The sequence below is a fragment of the Vidua macroura genome, chromosome 3, assembly GCF_024509145.1.
Source record: "Vidua macroura isolate BioBank_ID:100142 chromosome 3, ASM2450914v1, whole genome shotgun sequence".
Lineage (NCBI taxonomy): Eukaryota > Metazoa > Chordata > Aves > Passeriformes > Viduidae > Vidua > Vidua macroura.
Window position 1 is genome coordinate 101,069,685 of NC_071573.1, and position 25,757 is coordinate 101,095,441.

The 25,757-nt window shown below is 41.6% G+C and overlaps 1 protein-coding gene and 1 long non-coding RNA gene across 3 annotated transcripts in view; one reads left to right on the plus strand and one right to left on the minus strand.

Moving 5' to 3' along the window:
- Positions 1–741: 741 nt before the first annotated feature.
- On the minus strand, positions 742–9,540 carry LOC128804976 (uncharacterized). Of its 2 annotated transcripts, none has more exons than XR_008436230.1 (2): positions 9,370–9,540; positions 742–2,158 (listed from the first exon to the last, which is right to left on the minus strand). It is a non-coding gene; the product is annotated as an uncharacterized LOC128804976 (long non-coding RNA). The 2 variants fall into 2 exon arrangements; XR_008436231.1 differs by lacking the exon at positions 9,370–9,540 and adding an exon at positions 5,690–5,768.
- A 14,838-nt stretch (positions 9,541–24,378) lies between these two features.
- The window catches only part of LPIN1 (lipin 1), a 48,858-nt gene continuing 47,479 nt past the window's right edge, over positions 24,379–25,757 (plus strand). The window contains exon 1 of the mRNA XM_053973353.1: positions 24,379–24,450. The gene's annotated coding sequence lies outside the window, so the exon portion shown is untranslated. The remainder of the gene's footprint in view (positions 24,451–25,757) is intronic.

The window sequence follows — 25,757 nt, forward strand, 5'->3', positions numbered from 1 at the left end:
CACCTGATATTTATCTTCCCCTTCTTAGAAATGAGGCCATATGATATTTAACAGCTTGTAGCAAGTAAAACCAATTAAATTAGATGTACCCTTTAAAAAAAGGTCAGTTACTTTGGATGTATTCTTATACAGAGATATTTTGTACACCTTCTAACCAGTGTGAAAGCTTTTAACTTATTCACTTTCAATTTTTTTCATCTCAGGAGTGTTTTTTCCTGCATTGTGCTGGGGTATTCTCTCTGCTTACCCTCTGCACGTGGTACAGCTTTGACTAACACCATCCATATTGCAATCTGCTACAGGACGGAGGCGACCTTTGCAAAGCAAACAATGTATCAGGCAACTCAAGAGTAATTTTTACTTACACAAGCAATTAGGAATTCAGCATAGCTTTGCTAATAAAATCATTAATTTTCCTTTAAAATCTGGAAATTATGATGGATTACCCTATCTTTTTCTAAGTATTTTAGGATCCCATGGACTCATTATTACTTGGATATTTTAAGGCAGAGAAGGATCAGGGAGAGGTATAAACCAAGGCTTTGTGGGATTTCCATCTCAGTAAACATCTCTGAGAAATCCCTGGAGTTCAAGGATTTTCATTATAAATTTCTGAGCCCCCCCCCCTTCCTCTGCCAGTTTTGCTTAGAGGCTTTTATGAGTCAAAAACATCTGAGGGGCAGCATTCCTTCAGAGGGACACTTTGGAAATTCAATGGAAAAATACTCTTTAATAATTAAATAATTCACAATAAATACTTTATTTGAAAACTCTTTTGTAAAACAACAGTTTCCTTAATCTGTTTTAGCCTTATTAAAACCAACCAACAAACAAAAAACAGATTAAACCTGAAGGAGAGTTTTCCCAATGGGTATTTAAATGTCCTTAATTTTTAATTCCTTAGTGGATTCACTGCATGAGATGAGTCCTGGTGCTTTTGTAAGGTCAGTGGAAATGCAGCAGTCATTGCAAGTGAGCTAACTTAAAGCAGTTACAGACATGACCTTTGATAAAAAAAGTTTGGGTGCTCCAAAATCCCTTCTTCTGGAAATCTAACGTCTGTGCAACAGAGGCCAAAACTTGACTATACGTCAAGGAAGACTTGACTCTCAGCTAAGACTGAGAAATGAGCTGTGGCTCTTGCCCTGGTCAGAGCAGTGCTGGCCTGAGACAGGATGACAAAGCTATTTTCCCTCACGCTGCTGGATGAGTTTCAATAACCCTGTGCAATTTTCTCAGCTGCTCCAGCTGTTGGAAGGGGATTATGTTAATAACACCTTTTGCAATATATTGCAACATTCACCAGGCTGTGCTGTGCGTGAGCAGGGTAATGCAGTTAATAAACAGAGTACAAACACAATAATACTTTTTTTTTTTCCTATTCTATGTGAAAAATAACACTAAGTGAAAGGAATTTAAATGAAAGAAGATGTTAGCCCTATTTTTCATCAATTTCCTCTCCTGCTTCTCTCCAGCAGCTGTATTAGACTTGTAAAGGACAAGCCCATGAAGATGGGCACAGACCACAGCAACACCTGTGTATATAACCCATGCAGAAGGTTCATGTATTCTTCAAAATTAATACACTTTCTTTTTTCCCCCCTAGGATAGCAGGTTGTAGATCAGGCCATAATGGTAAAACTGAGAACAAGTAGTTTCCTTTAACTCCTACTTATTTGACTAATTCATTAGTTTTATCTTCTTCCTCTCTTGGTCAGTGCTGCACAAATCTCAACAGATCAGGAAATAGTACAGAAAAGAGAGCTCTGCCAGGACCTGTGAAACAAAAAGAAGATGGATGGTAGAAGGAATGGCATTTTATCTTGGCATACTCTGTGACAGTCAAAAAGGTGGTTTATTAATAGTGGTTTGGCAGACATACTATACCAACACTTCATGACTGCAAGAAGAAGACCAAAGCAGGTGTCTAATTTCCTGCAGGCAGCCTGTGCCTGAGGGGTGGCAGGTTTTTGCAGCAGGAGAGGCAATGGTCAAGTTTCCTCAGTTTTCTTGGCAGCTCTCTGCAGCTGGGTAGGAGAAGGAAGTTTCTGCAATGGATGAAGAACTACGACAATGTTCTGGACTGAGAATTAACCCAGTGCTTACTGCAGGATCCAGATACTTGGCTTTTGCTTGGGCTGGGCACTTTACTTGTAACCTGTAAGCAGGAAAGGACAAATAAGCAGGACAGCCTGTGGGGATGCTTCCAGGTTTAGCAGAAAGGCTGGGAACAGATGGGGGTTAATGGCGAGGGTGAAGCAGAGTTGGAGGGGGAGGGTGGACATATCCGGGGCATGGGGACACTGGCTGATGGGGAAAAGGTTTCCCTTCCACACAGCACTCATGTAAGCTGTAGGCAAGAGCTGGGCTACTTCCAGCCCAGCAATGCTTTTCCTTAGCTTTTGGCAGGAGCTGGAAGGAGCCTTTTCCCTACACTGAGAAGAGCTGCCAAACACCAGAAACATCAGCATCTAGCCCTTCCTCACATGGCATCTGGGGAAGAAACCTCAATCTCAGCCACTCCAGGGATTCCCACAGGTTCCCTGGGGCTTCCACCTCCCATTTTCCTGTGGAGAAATGGTTTCATTTGATCTCCATCTACACTGTAGAAAAAAAAGGAAAAAAATAGGATTCTACAGGTTTGTTACCTCATTTCAGTGGAAACATAGGTTTTGTATTAATACACTGAATGATTTATTTCTACAGTCCAAAGGCAACAATCCTGTCGGAGTAATTCAGTCCTTGGAATCGTCTCTATCTCTTCACTCCCTACAGAGGGAAGTGTGAGCTCACTTAGGTTTCCTCTAAGGTTTGGGAAGATGCTACTCACTAGGAATCTCCACAGCATTTACACATGGGAGAGGCAGTTCCTCACTTTAACTGGCTTCTCTCAGTTCAGAGCTATTGAACAGTGGTCTTAATTGCTTGGCAACACCAGTAATTTATTTTCTGCTTTGTAAATCCTCAGACAAGCATTCCTGAAGCCAGGCTGGAGCAGACATACCCCCTGACTACTTGCTGGCCTTGTGCTAGCTGTGCAGCATATTCCTGACCCTGCCATACATGTCCAACAAACCCTTCAGCTTATACTAGGCTGCCTACATTAATGATGACTTGTTTCTTATTATATTAATAAAGTTGGTGAAGAGAGTGAATGACTGCCCAGACTTTTGAATGCCAAGATTTGGGAAAACTTCACTTAAATTAATAAGGATTTCACAAATGAGGCATCCTATTGCAACCTTTTCATTTTGTCCCTGTACAGTGTGTGACAAAGTGAGCCTTAATTAAAGCTTCAAAGCACTGCTGAAGGCCAACAAACATCAGCATAGAATGTGAGTCTTAGTGCATCTTCTTTTTCTTTATAAACCCTAGGATAATTTGATACTTTCTTTATAAACTCTCTGATAATTTAATGCTGCAACAAAGGAAGCTCTTTTGACTGCTAAACTGCTTTTCAGGGTGTATTTGCACTTGTTTTCACTTTTTCATTGACTATGAGAGCTTTGCTAAAGAGAAGTTGACTTTGATGGAAGTAGTATGCTCTAGGTGAGATACAATAGCAGATCTATCCTGTGGGAAAAAGGGATGGAAAATTTAATGGGAAAAGAATAGCAGGCAGTTATGAAAATGATCTTTCCAAGACAGGTCAGAGGTACATTTAGAGAAAAAAGTTTGTATTTAAACGGTCTATGTCATGCCATGCTAAGGAAGCTTAAATGGATCGTGTTCTAACAGTGCAACATTCTCTATGGATTAATTAGAAAGGGAATCCAGACATAACCATCTTTCTTATGACTATTTAAGGTAAAAAGGGCAGCCCCAGGATCTGATCCCACTTAAAAAAGGTGGCCATGAAGTGAAGGGGAACTATTTTCTCACATTAAAGTCAGACAGGTACATCTGGGCTGAATATAATAGGATTCTTACATTAAATAACTTTGGATTCAATACCATGGAGACTCCAAATCCAGTCTCCAATGGAGACTCCAATCCATGAGTGCTATCTCACTAACACAAGCACTAACAATCCAGCCCAGACAAAGGATATCTTTCTATTCAACTGATGCCACATAAGGAAGGCTGTGGCCTGGGTGAAAAAGACTCTGAAAAAGTAAAATCTTGTGTTGGCACCTCAAGTGAAATAAGAACAGGTGGACCTATGTGCTTGCCCTCTGCAGGAATCCCTTCACATAGGAATAATTACATTATGGGCATTGAATAATGAGGTGAAAACAAGGAAATATGCAGGAGCCTGCTACAGTGAACAGATTATTTCTTGCCACCATCTTTCTTTTTGCTGACTACTTAATCTGTGAAGTTAGTTTAAAAATGAATCCCACCAGTCTGGAGTATCAGGAGGTGTTAATTTCTCACAGAACAGTTAACAATCAGTTAACCCATTGAAGTCAGGAGTACCTTTGAAGTCCAAAGTAGTCAATAAAAGATCATTCACAAAATGGAGCCTTGAATGTTCCCTTGATCTAACTTCTGGGAAAATCATTCCAGTGTAGGTAACAGAAACAGCACTTGTGATCCTCCACTGACACTGCTGGATCTCTGATGGCCTTGACTGTGTTGCTAGATGCTGGGGAAGGTTTGGAGGTGGAGGACTTGTAACCTGTCTCTCCATATTGTCCTTAAAAAATAAAGGCAAAAAAGACAGTCCCAAAGCATTCCTGAAGGCAGCTGGTTGTGCTCTATCAATCCAGCACTGCTTCACCACCAGCCTAGCTGCAGTGGCATCTTCAGGATTGTTAAATAAACACTTGGGGTTGCTCTACTTTTGAGTGAGCCAGCCCTTTGTGGAGCATCCACTGATTACAAACTTCATTCTCTGCAGCCAGGGATCTGTAAAGCTTCACCCATAGCAATGTCCTGCCTGGAGAAAAACTGTATGACATTTAACAAAGAGACTGATGGCTGCCAGGCCACTGAGCCTTGTTTAGGCAAAATACTGAAGAAAGTAGGAGGAGAGGCAGAGAACTTCTAAAAGTGTGACATTGTGACATGGCAAAAGAATTTCAAAGCCAATGCAGTTATTTTAGTATTAATTAAAGCCCAGTCAAGCCCAAGGGATTATTAACATTAAAAAAAAAAAAAAATTCTAAATACTTTTAAAGCTTTCTGTGTGAACAAGTACTAAATGTGCACCACAGAAAAAATGTTCCTGGCCCACTGCGTTCTGAGATGCTTCTTTCCAAGAATTTTATTCAAAGACTTCCTCTTGTTCTGCACATACTGTTTTTCTTCTAGTCAGCAATGTTGCAGCATATATTGATTGGATTTTATGACTGCCTTCTTCCTAGAAATAGTCCTGAACAATGTGTAGCATTAGTGAGAAAAACAAATCACTTACAATGAAGAGGCACACTCCCCTCCTCCTTATTTTCTGCTCTTCTGGACAAGAGCCAGTAGGAAGCTGCTTCCAAAGTCTATTTATGAACATGTGTTTACTTTTGCATACAGGCAGTCTTTACTACATGTGAGCTCTGTGTACTTACCCAATGAAGTCAGAAACTGAAAATTGAGAAATTTGCTTTCATAACAGTAGGCTGAGTTGATAATGTTTCTCTATTTTATATTAAAAAAACAGAAGCAGAGTGAGGTTAGCTGGGTTGTGCAGCAGAGCACAGCCAGCCTGCAATAGTGCCAGCTGCAATGGAAGTTTCCAAACTTCCTGACCTACCCCTCAGACGTAGGATTGTTTTTCCTCTTCTGTTGTTCCAGTCCAGAAATCTGATCTTGGGACACAAGGTCTCTTCATATTACAAAAATACCTATGTTCCACAAAATGACATAAACTTATTCCCTAAAAAGCTGTGGCTAGCAAATCCCTTTAAAAAACCCTATAAAAACTACATACAATACAATTTTTTCAGCTGTTAGGAATGTGCATGTGAGGCTTCAATATTTGAATGCTTGAAGCTTTTCAAAGAACAGCAAGCCTACCTGTTTTTTCTTTTTTTCTCCCTAGGTGGACAAAGTGGAAAAAAAACCCATGTATATTTTAATTCACTCACACTTTAATGGAGGTTTGTTATGACTCTATCAAGCCAGTCATGAAGCCATACATTAAATCCTGTTTTGCCCATCACTGTTGGTGCCCTTGATGACTCTGGACAGTGACTAATATGCAAGTACTTACATATCAGTACTGACTTAATGGAACTTCCCTCTGTGGCAGAATTTAATATTCTTTGAATAAATTGCATTCTTATGGGAGGCTTTCCACAAATCAATGAACAGGGGGATGGGAAGCATCACTGGCAGCCTAAAATAGCTATGATACCCATAGGGAAGACCTCTGAGTAAGTCTACAAGAAAACAAAGTAAATAAACAGAGATAATAAAAAGCCCAGCTAGGTTTTACAGGTCAGCTCCAGATGTGGCCATTGCCTCCCACTTGCCATGACCTTTATGCCTCTAAAGAGGCAGCTGCCCTAGGCAAATGGACAAAGGGTTCAATCATAACATGAAAGGCTTGTGCAGATTTCAGGTGCAGCACACAGTTTTTTGCTGTCATCTTCCTAACCCCATCATCATTCCTGAAATTCATGCTTACAATTGTACAGAAAACAAATGGGATCAGGGAAATGCCCCTTTCTGAAGGCTCCCCACAAGCTTCTATAAGGTATTTGTACAAGGTATTTGTATGTGACCCATGACAAAGTTTGCTAGCAAGCAAAAACATAGTCTGTGCCCGGTATTATTTGAAGAGCAGGCGCAGCACAGCAGCGGTAGCAGCTTTGCTCTGTGTACTGCTGTGAGTGGGGAGCCTGGGGATCCAATGTGTGGCACAAACCCAGTTTCTCAAATCTTTAAACAAGCCTGCTGCCAGTTCAGCTCTGCTGCCATACCTGTTTGACCAGAATCCCTCTGAACTAAATCAGGAACTTCTTGATAGTTCCCTCCTTTTTTCTCTTCAGAGAGTCCTCTGTTTACATGACTGAGCACGTATCTTGTGTCTCAAACTGAACATCAGTGGGCCAGATTAGTTTTGTTTGCTCTATATCATGAAAACTCAACATTTACGGATTCTTCATGGTTGCAGATCCTACATTCAGCCAGATCTAGCTCTGAACTCCTTTGCCTTGCACTTAACAATGAGGGTCTGGATGACCCAAAGCCTCACCACGCCTAAGCCACAGGCAGTGTCAATACTGCAGTCATGAAGCTCAACCACCCACCAGCTTTCTGCCCCTGGCTGTGAGGAGGAGCAGCCATTTTCATCCTTCTCTGGTGAAGAGCATGTATTGCCCTCTTCTGTGCTCTGGGGAAAGTTGTGAGTAGCAGCTGCCATGTCCAGGGCTGATGGAGAAGTTGCTTAGGGAGATGTCTGGGTCTGGAAAGGCTGATGCCATGAGGGAGGGTGGGGTGATGTGGATACATCACCTCATGAAACACCTTTTGGTAGCCTAGGGTGGTTCCTAAGAGAAACATTCCCAGGTGCAGTGTTAACTGCAGCCATTAAAATATCCGACAAAAGCAAGTGCCGGTGTGGTGGTGGGGCCACCACCCCTGCCAATGGTGGTGGCAGCCAAACAGGCTCCACCCTGCTGAAGGGTCTGTGGGAGATGACAAAACGGCCTTTATCAGCATGCCTTGCAAGATGTTAGATAAACAGCTGATAATTCTCTGCTGAGTGACTAGGGTGAGGTTAAGAAAAGGGAGGAGCTCAGCAGGAAAAATCCAGACGTGGCATGAGGTTCTTTCAGGGTGTATTTCAAAGACCAGGGTCCCCTGTGTTAACCCAGCCCTGGGATGTACTCAGTGAGGTTTCTGGCTAAATGAGCAGCTTCATAGTGTCTTACTTTCAGTCCTTAATTTTATCTTCAAAGTGTCGTGAGCAAACCACCATGCCTGAGCTCTGCTGCATTTTGCAGCAGCTCCAGGACAGAAGTGCCATAGATATTCTCACTTTTTTTTTTTTTTTTTTTTTTTTTTTTTTTTTTTTTTAGGGTGTATTATTACAAAGCATTCAACTTACATCTGGATTTCAAAATAATTTAGGAACTTGATGTAGTCCACTGGGAGATTAACTCATTGAGAGCAGCCATGCAGAGAAAGATTTGGGGATTCTGGTGGATGAAGAGCTGGACAGGAACTGTCAATGTGCACCTTCAGCCCAGAAAGCCAAATGTATCCTGGGCTCCATCAAAAGGAGCTCTGGTGAGACCCTGCCTGCAGTGCTGCATCCAGATCTGAGGTCCTCAGTGCAGGAAAGACATGGACCTGTTGTTGGAGCAAGTCTAGAAGAGGGACATAAGAATGCTGGAACACCTCTCCTACAAAGACAGGCTGAGAAAAGAGGTTCAGCCTGGCGAAGAGGTTCTGAAGAAACCTTAGATTTGCCTTCCAGTACTTGAAAGGGACTATAAAAAAAGATGAAGAACAACTTTTACATAAGCAGGCAGTGATCAGATAAAGGGGAACAGTTTTAAACTAAAAGTGGAGAGATTTATATTATATTTTAGGAAAAAAATCTGTACTGTGAAGAGTGAGGCAGGGACACAGGTTCCCAGAGAAGCTGTCAATGCTCTGTCCTTGGAAGCATACAAGGCCAGGTTGGATGGGAATTTGAGCAATCTGGTGTAGTGTGTGTCATCCCTCCCCATGGTGATGGGGGATTAAAACTAGATGGTCTTTAAGGTCCCTACCAACCCAAGCCATTCTATGATTACAGTAAAGGCATCCATGTTTTCAGCAAGGAAAGGACAGGGAGAACACTGCTAATGCTGCAAGAGCTGCCCTAGCACCCATGCTTTCTCCAGAGAAATAGAGGCTGTGAGGGCTGGGCAAGCAAGACTCCAAACTGCTGTGATCTTCCCACCCTACACCTGTTCCTCTGTCTCCATGTATGCCTTGGGACCCTAGAGCTACCAGAGTGCTTGAGCATAATGGCTCCTTTGACTTTGGGCCTGGTTTGAGTGAGTTGATTAAACAGCACTGGTTTCTTGTTGTGCTTTCTCTGCTTCATATGATAAAACTTGACTCTGGCTTCCATATTGCAAAGTACTTAAACTGTTCTGTGGACATCTCCATGGGCAGCAGCTCCCATGTTGCCTCCTACAGACTGGTGGTTTTATTTTGGTAGCCTTCTTATAGAAGATAAATACAGATAGAACATCAAGCCATTTAACTAAGAACTCACTACTGAAGTTTCTGATAGAACTCTTGGTAGTTATATTTTTTTTTCCACATTATTTACCGATGTCTCAAGCTTTGTCTTGACTAGTTACAACCTCTCCAGGAAAATTAAAATTGTCAGTCAAATCTGACTTATATGAGAAGCTAGGAAATGGTTTTCTTATTTTAGGTCACTTAGAAAGGCAGAATGATCATGTGGCAATTGGATTGTCATCTTACCTTGAAAGAAGGTGGCCCTCCTTCCTCTTTGTTGCTTAAAATTACTCTGTAGTGGAGATAGCATCTCCTCACAAAAGATACCTATTCTGGTTCTCTGTGAAAGGACAGACCAGCTGCTTTGCTCTAGGCACCCACACTGCAGGGAAAATATAATTCACTCTGGGCATCAGATGCTCCTCAGGGGAAGTAATAGGATGTTTCTATCTGGTACTAGCAGAAATAAAGCACAGTGTGTACTTAACTACATTTAGAGGCATGATTACTGTAGGTACCTGATTTAAATTACTTGAGTAATTCACAAATGAATAACTTTGTTTACAACACCTGTTGCATCAGTGTGATGAGCTAAACACCAGTCAGGTGATGTCGTGAGACTGAGTCAGAAGTTTGAGACAGAAGAGCTGCTTAGGTCACCCTGCCCATCCCTTGCCTACTGTGCTGTGCTTCCCTATAACTTTCTTTAAATTCAAAGCATTTCATGTAACAGGGTTTTCATCACCAGTTTCTGTATTTTTTCCCACTGTGAGATTTCCTCGCTATGAAAGAACTCCTGAAAATGGATTCTCATTCTGCCATGTCACTTTATCATAGACTAATAGAATACAAGGCTGCAAGAGACTCAGAGATCATCTGGTCCATCTCTATGCCTAGAGGCAAATTCAACTATAATTAAAACATTTCAAATGCATGTTCAGCCTGCTCTGAAAGATCTCAGCCTCTTCCGGCAAGCCATACCAGAGCTTGGTTGCTCCTACTATTATAAAGTTTTCCTAATGCCTAAATATTTCCTGTTTCTTTTCATGCTCACTGCATTTCCACATCTCTCCCAAGGGGGCATGGATTACAGTTACTGCTACTATTTTTTGCTTGCAATATTTTTATATAAGATATATTTTTCTGTCTAAGTTGAGAGTATGAAATGTAGACTAATCTGTTCTTCTGCAGATATCAGGCCATATCTGTTAGCTCTGAGTCTTCTGTTTTACTTCACCTTCTGTCAGCTAAAAGAAATATCTTCATTCTTAAACACTCCATATTAAGTTGGGAAAAGTACAGTTTAGCTTAATGCTAACAGACTGGGCAATATAGGGTCATAAAGACTTTCTTTAGGGGTCAAAGGGCAAATTTTGCTTTGCACCACAAATTAAGGTTTTCTTAGAAATATTATTGAATTTCTCCTGACAGTTTAGGAGCATATTATTTATCTTAGACATCAGGAGAGCTGTGCAATAATGCCTGTGATATGCCCACACTCTTGGAAGCAAAAAAGCTCAGGCAGCTTCAGAGGAGATCTGGATCTCTTGGCTACACTGATGGTAGTAAACTAAACGGTGACAGTGCCCATTCTCTGGCTTTGATGCTGCCTGGTGTGATCTATTCACCTCCTGCTATTATTATTATTAAGCTCCATCAGCACTAAAAACCAGTTGGCCTCCTTGAGAGGTCTGTTGGAAATGCTCTGTGCTCATTCCCAAGCTGGGGGCTGCCAGCTGGTTGTGGCAGCACCTATGCCAAGTGCTGTTTTTCCAGCATCAGGGCACAGGCCAGAGTGTCCCAGTGCCTCCGCCTGTGCCTTGACTATGATTGCCTTGTACAGGAATAGCACTTGTGTCCGATTTCACTAGCTTAAGTGCAAGGTCATCTTTTCCCCACATTAGCTTGTTCTCTAAGGTCAGCAGGGTGCCTTTTGAGGCTGGCACAGCTAAAGGAAAGATTTCATGCATTGTGTCTGCTTTGAAATAATTTTTGCTCATGTCAGTTTGCATTTCCAAGCCTACTAAATAGGAAAGGCAGACAGTTGTTTTACAACAGTCACTCAAAAAATATGGACAAGACATAATTAATTAAATTCTAAAATTTTCCATTAATTGCAGGTCTGAATGAAAGCTCCTTAGGGGTGTTTTAAAAATGTGAGCGGGAACAAGAGATTAGACAACTCAAAACATCAAATACTTAACTGCAACATTAACTGTACTTTCAAAATGTTGGCAGGGATCCTGGAGAGTCGCGTGGTTGTTTCACCAGTACACAAAGACTGTTTTACAGGACAGTCTCTGATCACTGTTTTTCAGAGGAACTGAATGCACAGGCAGCAGCACTTTTGTAAAATTACCAACTCTGTTGCAACACACTGTTGACTTTTCTGCTAATGAAATGTACTGTTTTCCTGCGGCAGTTCCTATTACGATGTTTCTGAGATTTATTTTTTGGATCATGGAATTTTGAAAGAAAGAAAAAGAAAGAATGTGTGCTTGCAGCCCTGAGAGCCAACTGTGTCCTGGGCTGCATCCAGAGCAGTGTGGGCAGCAGGGTGAGGGAGATGATTCTGCCCCTCTGCTCTGCTCTGGTGAGACCTCACGTGGGAGTGCTGCACCCAGCTCTCAGGCCTTCAGCACAGGAAAGATGTGGAACTGCTGGAGCAAGTGCAGAGGAAGCCACAAAGGTGATCAGAGGGCTGAAGCACCTGTCCTCTGCAGACAGGCTGAGAGAATTGGGGTTGTTCAGCTTGGAGAAGAGAAGGTTCTGGGGAGACCTTATGGCACTTTCCAGTACCAGAAGGGGCAACAAGAGAGTTGGAGAGGGACTTTTTATGAGGACTTGTAGGACAAGGGTGAACATCTTTTAACTGGAAGAAGGTAGACTTAGATTAGCTATTAGGAAGAAATTCTTTACTGTGGGGATGGTGAGGCACTGGAACAGGTTGGGCAGAGAAGTTGCGGGTGCTTCATCCCTAGAAGTGCTCAAGGCCAGGCTGGATGGGGCTTTGAGCACTTTAGTCTCATTAAAGGTGTCCCTGCCCATGGCAGGGGGGTTGGAACCAGATGGTCTTTCAGGTTCTTTCCAACACAAACCACTCTATGATACCTCTTAAACACAAACAGGCTCATGCAACAGGAAAATACAGTTATATTGAAATCAGCATTTGCATACAACATGCATCCGTATTTCAATTATTAATTTAGCCTGGAAGAGTATTTCTGTTCATTTAATTACTGGTGTAACATTGCCGGTATTTTTATTCTGCTTCTGAGAACAGAAAAGATAGACCACTTGTTAAAACAATGGGCCATGTGGAAAAAGGTCTGTTCCTAATTCAGATGCTAGAAGTTCTTTGTAATGCCAAGTAAGTAATTTAATCAGGGTGTATTTCAATTTCTTAATTTGATAAATGGAATTTATAATATCTTCTGGTCCATAAGGTTGTTGAGAGACTTGGTAAACTTGTTTGAATACTGTGGTGCAATCCTGAGTGGAATGTTCCAAGTGCAAGATATTGTCGTGAACAGAAGGCAGCCTATGTGCCAGACCTCTTTGTCTTCCTCTGATTGTGCCATCTCAAACTTACTTGTCACATCCCCCACATGAAATGATATTCTATTTACACATGTACCAGAGCATGTGAATGTAATTACCAGTGTAATTAACAGTAATGGAACCCTTAAGAACTGGACTTACCAGAACTAGGTGAATTTATTTCTGTAGTGCTTGTTTTGCTATTTCTGATTGCTCCCTATTTGTAATGGTTTCATAGTCTTTATTCAAATTGAAGAAAGTTCAGAAAAAGGATAATTTTATACCTTTTCTATTTGCTCAGTAAAATTCTACAGAGTATTCTGGGTGTCATATAACTTGAGAATGGTAGAGAGCAGAATGTTTTTTCTTTTTTCCTGGTGAGCATTTTTGTCTGAAAAATGTTGAGATTTGAATATGTGGGAATATGGGTGTTTTGAGAACACACCACCAGCAAATCTGGCCATAACTTTTCTAGGCAAAAAAGGGAAATCTTTCAAATTATTTGTTCATATCATCATCATCATCATCATCATCATCATCATCATCATCATCATCACTGTATTTATTGATCCTGGGGTGTTAGTCCATACAGTATGACATTTCACTATGGAATAATTTCTCTTCAATAACTTTTCCTTTTATTTATATGTGTCCCTTCATCTCCAGCAGCACTGAAAGCTTACCCTACTTAGTGGGTATTAATTAATGTTAATATGTCTCACAACTGTGGCTTCTTTGAAAATGAAATCACCATTTACTCCTACTTTTGTGCGTTCATCGTTCATAAAGAGGTTGTCACAGTAATTGTCACCTCAGCTGTGGGCTCTGTCTCTGGAAGTACAGTCACACCGCTGAGGCTCCTGTGCTGCCTATCTGCAGAGGAATTACTCATGGATATACTCATGCCTCTGCTATGCAGACCCTGAGCACCAGGTTGCTTCAAAGGGGCTGAAGTGTGTTCTTGTTCTACAGAATGGCTTTTCCTGTCCTACTGGGTACTAGAGGTCTTCCTGTACCATGAACACATCTAGGCATAATGCCATATGAAAAGATCTTTGGCATCCCCATCCTGCAAAAGAATAAACAGACACTGTTATGGTTCTTCAGAGCTCACAGTATTTGCTGACTTAGAAGTTCTCTCCAGCTGATGAAACAGATCCTACTAGTAGAGGACTAAATCCTTCTGCAAAACCCCTGAAAACTGAGGTGGTGGAAAGAGAGAATTGAGAACATTTCTCAGTCCAGATAAAAAGTGAGGATAACACAAAGGCCATGTGGCTTACAAAGGAATCTTAGGAAAGGTGTTAATTGAATCTGGGTTTCAAGGACCATGAATGATGCCTGTATATATTAACTTCTGTGTATGGTTAATTAACTGTGTTATTTTTTATTATGTTTTGTTTCTTTCAGATTCCGTTGATGAAAGACCCTGGTTGGATTCGAAATGTCTGGACACGCAATCTAAATGTAGGAATTTGATTGTTCATTTGCTTTTTAACTCCAGTGCCTTAGAGCAGGCCCAGCTTGAAGTCTAGTGGTCTTTGGTAAAGCAGGATGAGGAGTGGTTAATTCTTGCCCACTTCCTGATACCCAGTGCAGAGTGTCCAAGTGTCACTCTTTGGACACTGTGTTACTATATGTCACCACTATAATGTGATATTATTATTCCTGTGAAAGGCTGGGTAGCTCTGTGAAGCTGGTGGCCCTCATATGTGGCCAGTACTAGCAGGATAAGGATGGAAACACATAACAATTTGGAAATTTGGCACTTGACCTGGACAATAAGCAGAGTGAGCAAACCTGTGACAAATGTGAGATGCAAGACATGTCCCAAGCCAGGGAAAACATGCCCAGACATCTCTGCTGCTGCTCTCCTGGAAGGCAGAGAGCATATCTCTGAGGTGGTGGTCTTGGGACACAGCCATGGATTGACAGAAGAGCCACTCAGGAGAAGGAATGAGAGGGGGAGAACAGCACTTCCCATACCAGTTATAGAACTGCCACTGCTGAATGATTGGTGGAGGAGGCAAAAGAGGCAGATCCAGGGAACAACCTGATGCTAGTCTAAGTGATTCGAGACTCTATTCCTCAGAGTGACCTACTCTTACAGTGATGGTGGGGCAGAGTATTTAGAGGCTGATTTGATGAAATCACATGTAAGTCCACAGCATTTTTACCCAGCACCAAGCAGAGCTGAGCAATCACATCTGCCTAGCTGAGCTATTGGAGCCACGGTCCAGCTCTGCATAGGCTTCACAGAGGTATTAGCCTGGGTGGAGTGTGATGTTAGATAGCTACACTGCTATCTCATGTAAATCCCACCTGGGGGCTCCAGACAACCTACACAGTGCAGTATAGGATATTCTCTATATTTTCCAGAGGAATCTTCCTGATCCAGGAGCCTGTGGAGACTTGCTTGTAGCTTGTTGGTGTGGGAGCTGGTTGTCAGAGCCTGGCAGCCTCTCAGTTGGGTCTGGCAGATATAGGAAGGTATGTCAGCTTCAACAAATTGAGGATCTAACCTTCATGCTGAGCTTGATATTAGCAATGTCACATAAATAATTACAGCTAGATAAGCCAAACAGGCTGTCTGAAATTAGGATGGGGTTGGTTGCTGTTGGCAGGAGTTGGGTTTGGACATGCAATTCAGTAGCTGTGCTTTGCAGACAGACAGGTATCTGGGAATTCAAAATGCCAGTAAAATAAACAGAAGGAACTCCAATCAGCAAAGGACAGCATAAAATGTGAAAATTAAACATATGTGAAGTGATACTACAGATGTGATCTTTTCATTCCAAACTTTGGGAACATTCAGATCTGCATTCAGGTGAGATTCTGAAATTTACAAGAACATATGCTGGGTGACCAAAACATGCCATGTGAACTTGTGATGTAACTTTGAAAGAATGGAGGATAATACATACTTGCAGTAAGATTATATTTTAAGAAGGATCAGGTTATGGGTTATTTGGGCAAAAATTTGAATTTTTAAAAATGTATCAGTACCTTGGTTTTTGTTTTAAATTTCTCAAAAGCTAGTACAGAAATACATGAAGAAGAGGAGGAGGAAGAATTTTGTAACATGGATGTGCTACATTTAAAGCCTACTTAAAGAAAGAAGATTGAGGGGAACAAGCTAACCACTAATGATAAAAAAATCTTAGATTTTTTGCAAATAAAAGAGGTGCTTGCACTAAGCTGTTTCAATATCTGCAGAGAGAAGTTAGCAGTATGAAACAAAAAGTGAGAAAAAATATATCAGGCTGAATCTGCCACAGGAAGCAGAATTACACAGAACAAATAACATCTGACCTGGACAAGGTAGATAAGCAATAAGCATGATCCCACGCAAGCAACATGAAAAACATGCAGGGTGAATGAACTGGGCTGTCATCTAGAGCTGCAGGGGAGTGACATCTGATATCACTGGGATGACTGCACAGGGAGGCTTTTTTGTTAGTGCCCAAATTGCAGTGTGGGGGTTGGAATGGGGAAAACGGTTTCTGAAGAGCTCACATCAGAAGCAGACATGTACCTTGACATGCCTCTGACCTACCTATGGGTATGACTTTGGTTTTTATTCTACTAAATTATTTTCTTTGATTTCTGACCAGTCCTTTGTATCTTCTTGTACTATGGCAGTGCTTGATACAAACCACTGCTTTCCTGTTCCTACTCTTGCTTTTTAAAAAAAACCCCAAAACTTCACTGTTTGAAGCAATGAGCAAACCCTTTGCTTGTGTAATACAGAGTTCACTGGCTTTAAAGGGATTACATTGTTCTGTGTGAACTGAGCACTAGGCCTGATACTTTCAGACTCTATACTCACTGGGACGGGAATTCCCTTTGTGCATGATACCACCAACACAATGTGGCTGATATGTGAGTAATAAAACAAGCTGATGTTGTTTTTGTGGGCAGAAGCTGCTGGCTTTGAGATACTGTGCATGGTATGTAGATTTTGAAGTAGATATGGAATGAGGGTAGCAGGAATGAGGCAAAGTACCTGATGAATTCTCATATTTGCATAATGGAATATGTGTTAATTCCTGAATGTACTTATTTTCTCAAAACAATTCAGAAACAAAATGTTTTTAAACAATTCTTGCATGTATGCACAAGTGCTGATAAGCTTTTTTCAAACAGTGAAGAGGAAAACATGGAGACAGAATTGACCCATTTATGTAAGGGCAGTACACCTAAAGAGCTACATTAGAGCAGGCAGGCTTGGTAATGCATTCATTTATATATACATTGGTAATACATTCATTTATAGTATCTTAATACTGGACTAACTAAAATTGTTTCAACTTTCTCAGTTCAACATTGAATTACTGGCAGTTTCCTTCTGATGGATCATTGCCTCCTGAGAGCCATTCAAACACGTCATACTTTGTGACCAGATTACATAGATATAGTAAACACCCCTTTAAGACAGTTGTGTTTCACTTGCAAAAAACTGTTGTGCATTTTAGACTTCAAGACTCTTTTATACTGAAGTTTTCATTAGAGTAAAATTTTTATTTTTGCTCAGCTTTCAACACAGTGGCAGAAATCAGAAAAAAAAAACTTTCTTTCAAACCACAGATTACAGTTCCTCCATTGGTTAATATACCCTTTGTCAAAGCAAATCTAAATTTAGTTTTCCAAGTAATTATTTTTAGACTGATGGAGATGAAATGTTGCTTAATTATAGTTCTAAAATAACATTCACTGCTACGTTCAGGGATTTTAGTGCTATAACACTTCTGGAGAGACTATACTCATTTTGACACTGTGAGTACTTTAAGGGAAGGATTTACTGAATTACCTGGGACATTTCTACCACTCATAGAAATTTGAACCTGAAACAGACATAAAGTACCATTTTCATAATTTTGCAAACTCAATCATACCTATTAAAGGTATTAGCTCTCCAGTTGTAGAAATCATAAAACTTAAGCTAATTTCTCAGATAATATCATGTAGATATGCATCTCCTTGCAGGAGATACAAAGAATGACAGCAGCTAAAAAACAGAAATAAATGACAATGTTCCTGATTTAACACAACTGACTTAGAGTTAGAGTTTTATACAAGTTCTCAGCCTAAATCAGGAGAATGAAGTGCTTAGATAAGAGAAAGAATGCAGTATTTACTGATTAATTACCCAGGCTTGATACAAATAATTAAAGAGAATTTATTCTCTTGTGATGTGCAGGATTTAATTCTGTGCCTCAGCTTGTTCCTAGGATTTTCACAAATTTTTTATTATTAACTTTATCTATAACAAGATATTTTTAAGAACAAAAGAGCCAACAAAAATAAGATTGTCAGCTTTTATAGCAACCAACACTGAAAAGATTATTTGCTTAAGCAAAATATGTTTTAAAATAGTGTCATTGTTCCATTTAGCTCAAATTTTGCCTGATAAAAATTTATCACAAGAATTCAATGGATGATTTTACTTTTAACTCAAAACAAGCACAGTGGCTCAAACTGTAATCACTAAAATCCCCAATAATGGAATTAAAAGGAAAACACTTCTAAGACAGATTATCCCAATCCAGTATCTCACCTCTCCCCCCAATTCACCCAATACAGAGCCTTGAGGTTAAAGATCAGAGAGATCTGAAATCTGTGCTGCCAGATTAAGTTGTCTTCAAGTTTGACACAGAAGAAGGAACGAGAGGACAGTGTGGAAAGATCTTAGAGCCAGAGCTCCCTTATGCCTCACTGTTACAGAAAGCCCTGAGAAGAGAAAGCAGGAGTCCTTCAGGTGGAGGCACAGGACCCACACCTGCTGCAGAAGCTGAATTGGGAAAAGTACCCTTTTAATGTTACACACAGTTGTTAAAAACAAAAAAAAACCAACAAAACACTGCTCTAACCTGGTTATATTCTGTCACTTCAAATATTCAAGAAAACTGAGTATTAGTGAGAGAGGAAAACACTAAGTAGTACGAGGTTGCACTATCTCACGTTTTTTTTTACAGCAAAAGTAATAAACCTTTCTTCACTTTGGATGAAGGGATAAAGATGTGAACTTCTGGGCAGTACCTGCAGAAGCCTTCCCCATCAGTTCACTGGTGAGGGAGACAATAACCACAGTCTGCCTCTCCTCCCAACAGGCTGCTCACAATCCTCCATCTGCCTCTTTCTTGAGGGGAGAATAAAAACCCTTTTCATCCAGTTTATATGAGAGCCAGAACTAATTACAGTACCTGGGAGAGTACAGAATTATCTCACTTCAAAGCCAAGAAAACCTGCTTCTTGTAAAGCCAAGCCAGGGACAGAGTGCCCCGCATTCACCAGGAGCCACACACAGCAAAGCCCCCCTCTACCCTGGTCTGCACAGAAGTGAAGAATTTTTCTGTCACAGAGAGAAGCACCAAATATTGCTACTTGGATTATAAAACACATTTTAGATACTTCACTTTCTCGGTGGAGTTATAGAATGAACTTCAAGCTAACCTATATTAGCACTCAATTCTTAGCTCACCAGAAGGAAAAGCTTTACACACAATACGTATTAATCCTCTTATTATCATAAGTGCAGCTGTTACATCTTTGCTACCTACAGTTTTCCTGGTAAGGTGGAAACAACACTGTGTACTAATCAAGATGTCCAGTTTTACAATCCCCAAGAAATAACTTTCAGAACCTATTTGCAAGGAGAATTTCACATTGGTAGGCATTCTGATCTGGAAATTTCAGACATGAGGCTGAGTGAAAAGCAACAAACTTCTCAACAGAAGGAGTTGGCTTCCAAATATCGCTATCCTCTTTGGGATTAAGATTGCCATTTAGTTTCCAAGCATTGCAGGTACTGTGAAGAAAAGATTATACCCTGGGAAACAGACCAGCTTTGTTTGAAGTTCTCAAAGCATGTTTTGTACTATTTTGTTCTGAACAAATAATACCAATTATTTTGGTTTGCTGTGCTTTGGAAACAGTATTCTGGGCAGAAGCTTTGCTAGTCATGCACAGATATATTGGACTAATGAAAAGCTAGATTTTGGGCTGGAAAGCATTTTGTCCATGACAGGATAGACAAGCTGTGTTATAATATCTCATTTCTTGTATGTATGCGCACTTAGACATCAGTATGTATTTTACCTGAGCAGGATACAGGTCTGTGTTTGAACAAGCTCATGCAGGAACTGTGGTCTTGGCTGAAGAAAGAACACATTGATGATTTCACTGTTATATCCTTAACCTCACATTGCAATTGCTTTGCTTTATCAGGGCTTGAGCTTTTCTAAGCTTTTTAAGATTATCTTTAGAGAGTTCAACTGTGCTATTTACAGATTTGGAGCTAAATTGCTTTCTGATGAGATTGGACTGGTACAAGTGCAGCTCCAGCAGGGTTGATATATTTAGCCTCTCTTGTTCCTAATTTAAATACCCCTACACTCTTCTGCTTTGATGATATTTGGATCAGAGGAATCAATAGAAGTCTCTGTTTCTCAGTAGCCAAGTATTTTGTAACAGAGAAATTACTTTTGACTGGGGAAAGTGCTGCTAGGATACAAAAGAAGCATTGAGGTTCTCAAGGGTTTGCACGGTTGGATGTGGACTTAGAGAAAGAAGAAAGGGTCTTCTGAGAACCTTCACCATCAAGACTTGTTATACTCTGAGAAGCAAAAAAATACTTGTCTAGTGGTTCATTTGCTAGAGATCCCCTTTTCCCATTTTTTTTTTTCAGTGAAGGGGAGGAAAGGGTGTATCTGTCACAAAACTAAGTCCAAAAGTACTTGGTTCAAAATCAACTTTGGTTAAGCAATGCACACATTGATGGCCTGAGAGACGTTATCATTACAGATGAGCATTTTGGTACATGATCAATGCTTCCTGCCCTGCCTCTAATTCCAGCTGCAACAGTTCCTGGAAAATTGCAATCCCACATTTGATCATTTGGCAAAATAATCCTCTCAGTTTCGCTTTTCACTGGTCACTGTCAATAATGCCTCATTATTGACTAAAACTTTATACTACTTCTGATGACATCACCATCCTGAGGATGATGTCATCATCTCACCTCTTAAAACAGAGGTCAAAGAAGAAAGATAAGAAATTATGTCAAAAGTGTATTGCTGGCATGTGCAACTGTCAGCAAATGATTACAATACTCAGGAACTGTGATGATACAGAAAGCAAAATCCCAAAGCTAAAGCTGTCAAACTGCAAGGACCTCAGGGGGACAGATACAAAGCAAAAGCAGCAGCAGCACAGTCAAAACTGGCAACGCGTTAAAGTCAAAGGCAGGGGAGGAGGGAATGTTTTAGAAATGTCTGCAACTAAGTAACATCTACATATAGTTTTAAAAATTGGTCTCCAATCAAGCACTTAGAGGCAGATTAAATGCCAGTATTTGCATGCTACAACACCCTGTACTACTGTGTCTTCAAATGAAGGATGAAATGAAGTAGTAGATAATTGTACTTGAAGGAAAAAGGAAGAGAAAAAGAAAGGGGGGAAAAAAAGTGAACCAGACAGAGAATTCAGTAGATTATCAGAGGCAGCTGTAGGTACTGTATAAAAATATCTACTTATGTTAGGAGAGAAATTTCTTTGTTAGGATGGTGGGATGTTTAATCAGGTAATTACAGAGTCAGTCAGACTGCTTTTTGATGTTTACACTGGAATAAAACTAGATCAACTCTTAATTTACACTGCATGAGCTACTCTGAGTTTATTACTTATATAAAGAATGTCAGCACAACTCCAGACCATCTTTGTTTATGAGTTAATTATAAATTAAAAGCTAAAAGCTCATCTTTTCTATTTACTGAATAATTTCTACCTGCACATTGGGCATTCATTAACAGTTGTAGTCATTCAGAACCCAGGTCCTGTGTGCCTGAACATCAACCCTAGTTTTAGTGGGGGAAAAACCAGACATTACTGCTAATGCACAATGGTTTGAATGGTTATTTTGCTCACTGGCAACATCTTTGCTAGGAAAATCTAGCATCCTAAGGTAGAATTGAAGGCTTTTTATCCCCCCGTGCATGGATTTATGTAATTTTTTTCTAGGAATTTATTCTTGGATTTTATTAAAATCTTCTGTGCTTGTCAACTCTTTTTAAACCCAGTTTTATTAATTTACAAAAGACTACAAAACTCAACTTTCTTCATAAGTGTATTTTCATAGTAACTTTGAGCCCAGATCATAGGCTAGAACTCCACTGTGCCAGAACTATACAAACACAGACTGAATACATAACTTATAAGGTCTTTGAAACAGAATCAAAATAATCAGAGTTAGGTAATAATGAATTAATGTACATTGACCATCAAATGAATGGAAAGAAAAACGTCCATGAGCAGGTCCTTCAAAATTTTGTGGACAGTTTTAGATCAAACCTTGGTAAACAAACATCTGTTGACTAACACAATACCTCCAGAAAGAAACCTGTCAAAGGCAAAACCTTTCAGGAAGAAAACAATAATACTTCAGAACTTCATCATTCCTGAGTGTGTTTTGGAAACTACACTGTCAAGGACTTTCCTCTTACTAGGGCCATACTCCCTCTGCCAGCTAGTCTGTGGGTAACTCCAGATTATTTTTTAGGAACCATACCTGACAGTACTATCCTCCAAACTCTGCACTGGGCTGAGTCAAATCCACAGCCATGACCATGCTAAAGCTTGAACAATGTCAAAGTACTGGTTATGTACAAGTGTTTGGTCCTCTAGATAGAACTAATTGAGAGCAGTTATGAGCTGAAGTGCAGCCCAAGTAAGGATTTCAGAATGAGTTGGCAAAGGTTGTTCCAGGGAAGTAATCTGAGGAACACCACTCTGCACACTGGTCACACCATGAATAAGAATAAAGTGAAAAAGCATAGAAGGATGGTACCCTGCTCACTGTTGCTGTGCAAGCATTTGGCACTTCCCACAGCATCTTGTGTGTATTGTGGCTCTATTTACTCTGCTCTGTAGGAAGAGAAAACATGACTTTGTACATCAAATAATTAAAAATGTAGAGCATTATTCTGTGGGCTATTTTACATCAAGCAGCAGATGGTTAGACATGGTAAGTAGCTAAACACAATATAGTACTTCCAAAAACGAGAACCTAGCTTCCTAGTATTTCTGAAAGAAGCATGGAAGGGTGGGTGTTGTTGAGACTGTGGAAAGACAGTGTTTTTGATTCAGTATGTTATGATCATGTTTTGGCTTTAGCATAGTAGTAGAAGACCACAGTGGACCAGTATATTAGAGGAGTCCTCCCACCTAACATGAATGGTGATGGCTGGAGATTTCCACTCTCTCAGAGGGAACACAATATGGGATTGTATTCAGCAGAGATGTGGTGGGCAGAGCACTGGTAGGATCCACAGTCAACACAGATAAAGCTTCTTGTATTAACAGGCATGGGATTATTTACCAACATTTCTCATTGCCTACTGACTGCCCACTGGCAGGAAATTAGATATGAAATGCCTGGGAAGTGAAACTGCAGTTGTGTATTACTTTCTCCTTGGGACTAAGTATACACCTTTCTTTGTCATGACTGGGCAGAAACTGTCTTCACTGACTTTTCTGTTCTAAACTGAAGTGTACTCATTAGTGTAGCTGTGTAACCAGGAATGGAGGAGAGAACAAGAGGTTGGGCTTGGAGTCTGTGAGTTTGCACTGGGTCCTATCACTCAGTGGCTCTGTCTTATCTGTGAGCTGTACAAAGACTGGCCAACATGGAGAGACAACTAAGAGAGATACAGGAAGAAGATGTGTTGCAGAAACACAATTTGAAAGGTTACAATCTAGTGATAACTTAGAGAAGATTCCACTAAGATTGTTTTGGAGTGTAACCAGAAATTTAACAGAAATGGAAGCCTTAATTACTCTAATTACTAATTACTCTTCCCAAGCTTCAGCTGTATGTACATTTGAGGACTTCAACACAGAGATGCTGGAAATCCAGCTCTCAAAAACTTATTTTCAGGCCTAAAACTAGCAGAGTGCTTCAGTAATGACCTCTGATACTTTGTTGTTGTTGTTGTTTTTTGGTGTGTAATCTTTTTCGTGTTTTCTTCCTCCGTGTTACTCTGTTTCCTGTTTATTCGTAATGGACATAGCACCACCCTCTCCTGAGTTCTGTAAACAAGCCTTCAAAAGGCCTGGAAGATTCCTTCTTCAGTTTGTTTTTAACATGGACATCCACTTCCCTTTTTAGCTGTATAAGTCCATCAGTGCAAAGAGAGGTTACAATACGGTTTACATACAAGGAAACCACTATCAGGTGGAAAAGCTTCATTTCATCGCATTTATTTAAAGCGATAAAGCGTCTGACGCTGACAGACGCGTTCCCGATGGTGATGAATGCTAGGCTCTGGCAGCCCAAGCGACGCCTATCGCGGACCTGCCTTTGCTCAGCCTGGGCTGAGCGATTCCCTTTCCCACTCTCCTTTTTTTTCCCAGCCAAAAACCCGACTCGCCGGCGGCCGCGGGATCACCCCACACCAGCGCGCCTCGGCCCCGGGATCACCCCACACCAGCGCGCCACGCCCCGGCCCCGCCCCGCCCCGCCCGCGCAGGCCCGGCCCGGCCCGGCCCGCGGCGGCTGCGGCACCTCCGGCTCCGGCTCCCGCCCCGGCGGGCGGGGCCGGCCGGGCCCCCGCTGTGCCCCCGCTCCGCCGCGCCTTCCCCGGGCCCCGCGCTGCCTCCACCCGGCCCCTCCTCCGGGGCGGCACCGCCGGGCGGCCCCAGCGGCCCCGCAGCGTCCCCGCAGCGTCCCGCGGCCGCGGCGCGCACAGAGGCGGCGGCGAGCGGAGCTGCGGGAGCCGGCCCGAGGCAGAGGTGGGTGCCGGGGCTCTGGCGGCCTCTGCGGGAGGAGGGAGGCCCTTCCTCCTCCAACTGCCCGCAGGCAGGGAAGACAAGGCCAGGAGCTGCTGAAGGCAGCGGGTCCGTCCGGCCTGGGCATCCTGGCGGGGCTCCGGGCGGCTGCCCGCATCTCCTGCCCGCATCCCCTGCCCGCCTTTCCTTGCGGAGCCGCCTGGCTCTGGGCAGTGACAGCTGCGCCCGGGTGGCTGGGTCCATCGTGGCTGGACACTGCTTTGTGCATGGGATTAGAGGGAGGTGTGATGCTTTTCAGGTGTCCCCTCAGAGGAAGGCACTCTGCGTGGGGATCTCGGGTTTGGGTCCGTCCCCCGTCGATCTGTGTGAGCTGGTGGTGGCCAGTGGCTAGCTGCCACTGGAATTTTGCTTCTCTTTGCCTGGCAGCTGCTGATGCAAATCTCTGCATTATGCCCCTGCTTCACTAATACTTTCTCTGAGCCTGAATAACGACAGCAATAACAGGACAGAGGGATTTAATGACATAGCAGAGCCTGGCTAGCAGCAATGCAATGGCTACATGGGAAATTAATCTTTCAGATATTTTGTATTTCTTTTATGTTATCCCCCCCCCCCCCCAACAGTTATTACTTTTCTATTGATTTGAGTATTTCCTCTACCTTCGAGAAGCAAAAGTAAAAGCAAATGTGCCTTGTGGGGAGGAGGCAAAACACAGCAATATTGTTATCCCTGTCAAATAGAGGAATTGCGTAGAGGTAGTATCCCAGCCTTGATGTTGCAGACCATCTAGCAGATAATTTTTCTTTTCACATGCAAAGTCATAAGCCTTGATACATCTTTTGACCTCTAATTTGGCTTCTAGTGTGGACGGTGTTTAGAAAAGGTTTATTTTCTGGATAGCTTTATCTATGTCCCTGCCTCCGCTGTCTCAGGAAGCAAACACTGGTAAATGCTTAGTGTACACACATAAGGTTTTGTTGTCATCAGTGCACTGTTAGATAGGTGTACTCCTATTACAGTAAAATGAGCCTGCTTCCATCAGGAGAACTTGGAGAAAAACTGGGGAGACAGTGAAGGAAATCAGATGGAAAATGCTCAACATAAATATGATTTTAGGCATAAAGCCATGGAAATAGCTTTTAATGGTTTTAGATAATTTCTGCTTTTCTTATAGCTCCAGGTCACTAACGCAGATGCAGACTACCTGATAATATCTGCTTACCTGATGCAGTGGGGCCTGTTTGTAAGGGAGTTGGGCAAGTTTTTGTCTTTGACCCTTTTCCACACCTGAGCATGTGCAGATGTACAGA